The sequence below is a fragment of the Cavia porcellus genome, unplaced genomic scaffold, assembly GCF_034190915.1.
Source record: "Cavia porcellus strain 051 isolate PalLab524CR breed Dunkin Hartley unplaced genomic scaffold, mCavPor4.1 scaffold_9, whole genome shotgun sequence".
In the NCBI taxonomy this organism is placed as follows: Eukaryota; Metazoa; Chordata; class Mammalia; order Rodentia; family Caviidae; genus Cavia; species Cavia porcellus.
In genome coordinates, this window is record NW_026947492.1 from 67,259,751 (window position 1) to 67,264,979 (window position 5,229).

General features: G+C 34.9%; 1 pseudogene; it reads left to right on the top strand.

The window, feature by feature from the left end:
- The first annotated feature begins 259 nt into the window (after nt 1–259).
- Nucleotides 260–1,206, top strand: LOC100733201 (olfactory receptor 52A5-like; annotated as a pseudogene).
- Nucleotides 1,207–5,229: the final 4,023 nt, after the last annotated feature.

Consider the following 5,229-nt stretch of genomic DNA (forward strand, 5'->3'; position numbering starts at 1 on the left):
TTAAAATGAAAAAGGCACCTAGATTGCACTGAGATTCATAAAAGCCAATAGCTTCGCATTGATGACCTAAATAGATAATAAGAGCTCTATTCTGATTTTGAATGAAGTTGGTATATAAAGACTGAAAGTCAAAGGGTCAAATTTCCATACATGTCTTCTGAGAGAAAGTATAAGGGCTGAGCCATTCTCCTTCCCATTTCTAAGTTTTCTCTGACTAGATCATAGACCATGTAATCATTAGAAAGTACAACCAGCCACCATGGGAGCCACCAATATGTCAAACCTGAACTCAAGGATGGTGACTCTGATTGGTATCCCTGGACTAGAGAATGTGCAGTTTTGGATTGGATTTCCTTTGTTTGGTCTATGCCTGCTGGCTCTGCTGGGGAACATTTATTGCTAGTTGTTATCCCTATAGAACTCAGTTTACACCAACCGATGTATATTTTCCTAGCAGTATTGGCAGCTACTGACCTAGGTCTTTGTGTAGCCATTGCACTTAAGATGTTGGCCATTTTCTGGTTTGGTTCTGGTTCCATGGCTTTTGATGCTTGCCTGACCCAGCTTTTCTTTGTTCATGCCTTGCAGGGCATGGAATCTGGCATCCTCCTGGCCATGGCCTTTGATTGCTACATTGCCATCTGTGATTCTTTGAGGCACACAGCCTTCCTCATGCCTTTGTTTCTAGTTCAAATGGTGCTGATAGTGACAATCTGGTCCACAGCACTGGTTGGGATTTTACCCATTTTATTGAAACAACTGAAACTTTTCCACTCTTTGGTTATAGCCCATTCTTACTGTGAGCACATGGCTGTAGTCAAGATTGCTGAAGAAGATGTTCATATTAACAAGTCATGTGGGTTCTTTGTGGCCTTTGCAATTCTAAGGTTTGACATGGTCTTTGTATTTTTCTTCTACCTTCTCATTCTAAAGGCTGTTTTTCATCTTCCTCAGAAAGAGGCACGAATCAAAGCATTCAACACATGCATAACCCATATTGTTGTCTTCTTGGAATTTTATATTCTCGCTTTTTTTCTTTCTTCAGTCATGGTTTTGGCCATGTGCCACTTTCATCCACATCCTCCTGTCTACCGTCTACTTGCTTGTACCCCCTGCCCTTAATCCTATTGTTCATGGTGTGAAGACAAGGAAATTCATATATGGGTTGCTCACATTTTTATTCAAAAACTTAATATGCAGACGTGACCTCACAAGCAGTAAGAAGGAGGAAAAATACATATGCGCCTGCTCAATGTGAATATCTCTTGTATTGTTGTACTGAGATTTATGGATCAACATTTTAGCTTCATATACTGAGATGTCTACGATTTGTCTAAAGAAATCTGTCGGTCCCATTGTTCAGAAGAGTGATAAGAAACACAGCCCTTCATTATGTGGAGATGATACAGTTCACCTGGCTTAAGGGAAAGTGGTATTTGATTTTATATATAAAATACAGAGACATATTTTTCCAAGATATATATATATATATATATATATATATATATATATATATATAATATATAATATATAATATAGTATAGAGTCAAATATTTTTACCCTGGACTAAAATGCTTCTTATTAAAATTGTTCTGTATATTTCCTAGGAACAGAAGTCCTTTTATATTTTTTGTAAGAAAAGTACACAAAAGAATAGGTAAAACACCTTAGATTTGCAAACAATATGAAATTGTTCTCTTCAAACAAAATAATAGAATACAATACTGGGGGAAATTATCAGTCCTCTTTCTATCATTTATTATATGAGATCTACTAACCTATACATTTATTTGTCTACTTGATTGTTCTTTAAATGTGTATTTAAATCTGTGTTTTAAATCTTTAAATTTGTTTTATACCATATACAATGTACATGAGTTGGTGTAGCCAGAGAGAAAGCACAGAGAAAGGATTTTTAAAGATGATCTAGTACTATCATCCAAACTACATTTCCAATGCACCTGTGTGTTTATTTCTTAACCACTGAATTTCAGATAATCCTTCAGTTATTATGAGGAGAATACTACGGGAGTTATACTGTTGGTTTTGGGTATAGAACATATCTGGCTTAGCAATTTGTGCCTTTTACCACTTGAAGCCTTTCATCACAATGGAAGGAAATCACCCTAATATGGTACAGAGAGACCAAGAGGGAGAAGTTCTAAAGAAGCAGGCTTGTCTGTGAACAAACCACAAGGATTGTGCATCTTTGTGAACTTTATGGTCGTTCCAGCTTCCAGCATTTTTGTAATGAAGCCCTGTGCAGCACCATAAGTGGGAACAGTAAGCCAATTTTAGCCAATCAAGAGCTATATTCTGCAGTTGTCTGGAATTTCCAAAGGTTAACTTTAGTAACTGAAAAGCATAATTCAGACAACACATTGGACCACTGGTGCTGAGAAACAATATCATAAATAATATTTAAAAACAGTTAATTCATACTCCTTTGTACAAAAATATCACATTATTTTTACCATTTCATCATTGATGGGCATTTAGGCTGTTTCCAGGAACTACTTATTACAAACTGTGCTGCTATACACATGGGAGCACCTGTATTGCCGTGGCATGATGTTTTCAATTCCTCTGGTAAAATACTCAGAAGAGGAATATCTGGATGGCTAGTTTTTTTCAGGAATCTCCACCTGACTTCCACAGTGGTTGTACCAGTGTACACTGCCATACACAGTGGAAAAGTGTTCATTTCTCACTACAGCCTTACCAACATCTGTTATTGGTTGATTTCTTGAAGACAGTCATGTTTTCTGAAGTGAGATGAAATCTCAGTGTTTTACTATGCACTTTTTGAATAACCAAGTGAGGCTGAACATATCTTTATACAGTAGTGTATTACTGAGCTATAATGAAGGATAAACTTGAGGCTTTTATGTAGGTGGCTTGAAACCATAGTCATAAGTGAAATCAGACTCATGTGTAAACATCATATTATCTCCCTAATGTAAAAAACTGAAAGAGTAAATAAGATCCAAAATATGCTACAGATATTGTGAAAATGAAAAGGAAAGAAACTGATTGAAAAGAAAGAACAACTGGGATGGGGAAAAGGAGAAAACAAAGAAGGGAAAAGATTGCATGCCTATATATATATATATATATATATATATATATATATTCATATACATACATACATACACACACACACACACACACACACACACACACATATATATATATATATATATATATATACACAAGATAGATAACTATGCTACTAATGTATATGTATGTATACATATACAAGAGAGATAACTATGCTACTAATCTCTGTTCCTCAAAAAGAACAGTTTGTACTTTCATTGTTCGATTGGTCATTCTTTTCATACCTGTGTCTTGTAATCTGAACAACTTTGATGATAACAATACACAATATATTTATGAGTGTTAAACTACTGTTTTGTTTTAAAATTCTGTATTACTGTTTTTATACTTTTTGTTTTTAAAGTTAAATATATATATATATATATATATATATATATATATATATATGCATGAGAAAGACTTGAAGAGACCTCACCCTGAAACCACTGTAATATGGAGAGAAAAGTGAGCTGGGAAGACAAAACTCCAGCCTCTCTTTAGCCTCCTCCAATTCCCTCGGTTCCTATTTCTTTTCCTCTATGGTTTTATTCTCTTGTTCCATTATTTTAGTGGACTAAATGTTTAAGTATATGCATTATCTTATCATCTTTTTCTCAGGAAATTAGCGATTTGAAAATAAGTGATCTATTAAAAAGATATTTATTAAAATTCTGATATGGAAATTCTTGATTCTATTCTAAAGATAGACATACTATTCATTTTAGTGAATGAATAAATTAATTTCATATTGTTTTCTTTGAATCATGACTGAGGAACAAAAAGGAGAATTCAAAACTACTAACAAAAAGCTGGGCATGGTGGCACATGCTTGTAACCCTAACACTTGGAAGGCTGAGGCAGGAAAATCATTGTGAGTTAAAAGCCATTCTGGGCTACCGAGTGAGTTCAAGGCCAGCCTGAACCATTTAAAGGAACTCTGCCTTCAAAAAGATTAAAAAGAAAGAAAGAGAGAAGGAAAGAAAGAAAGAAAAAAAACTAAATGCCAAACAATATTTGGTAAAGGAAATAAGAAAGGAAAGAGCAAGGAAGGCCAAAAGAAGAAAGCAGGCCTGTGCTTGAGTTCCAGAAGCTGACTAAGAGCATGTGATGGAAACATGATGAGCTAGTCCGCCCATTTATTCAAGCAAATATGTTACTCTGAAAACTGGTGTATGAAAAGTATAAGAACTTTAATCATCATTTAACAAATCTATTGATATGATTTAATATATACGTTGTATATGCATATCTATTCTTATGTATGTATGCATATCACAGGGGATGTGTATGAGTACACACATATGTAAGTATGAAATCATGAGAGAGTTGAAAAGACAGAGTCAGAGAATTATTTATACATAAGTAAAAAGACTGGAATTATCTAGATTTAAAAGTATATATTTGTGCACATTTCTGACTGTGAATATCACCTGTGCTTATGTTTGTTCTACATTACCTAGGGAGGTTTAGCTATAATAATTAGATATGGAGGATAGGGCCCAGTTCCCTAGCTATACTCCTTGGATTACTATTGCCTAATAACATTTTTAACACTGAGATATTAGTGTAAAGCCTGTGAACAACTGAACTACCTGGCTTGGCCCCTTCTGTAAACTAACGGTCAGTGTAGCAGGGATGTCAAAGTCTGTGATGAAACAGCTGTTATACAGAATAGATCACAGGCAAAGACATCTGGCAGAAGCCAGAATGAAAGAAAAGGTCAGAGTGATACTATTTAAAAACAATCCTTAAGGACAACAATTCACAGACGTGTCTCGAGGTGTGGGAAAAATTTTGACTAAGAGTGATTGAGCTGAAATGCCTTCTGTCGGGAAAAAGACCGAATGTTGTGAGGAACACCTGGGGCCTTACAATAAAGCAGTCAGGTTTGGCTGCAGTGATGCCTAGTGTTTGATTTATTGAGAACAGATCATCTGATGAGTTGGCAGCCAGTCATGTTAAGACTTTAAAAATACAGAATGGTGTTCAGTTTTGCCCTTGAGAAACAGAATTTTACAAATTTTAAGTGAATAAAATGAGATATTTGTTTGAAAAAGACTACTCCAGTTGCAGTGAAACCACTTTTCAATAAGAGAAATAGAGGTACAAAGATTAATCAGAAAGATTTTT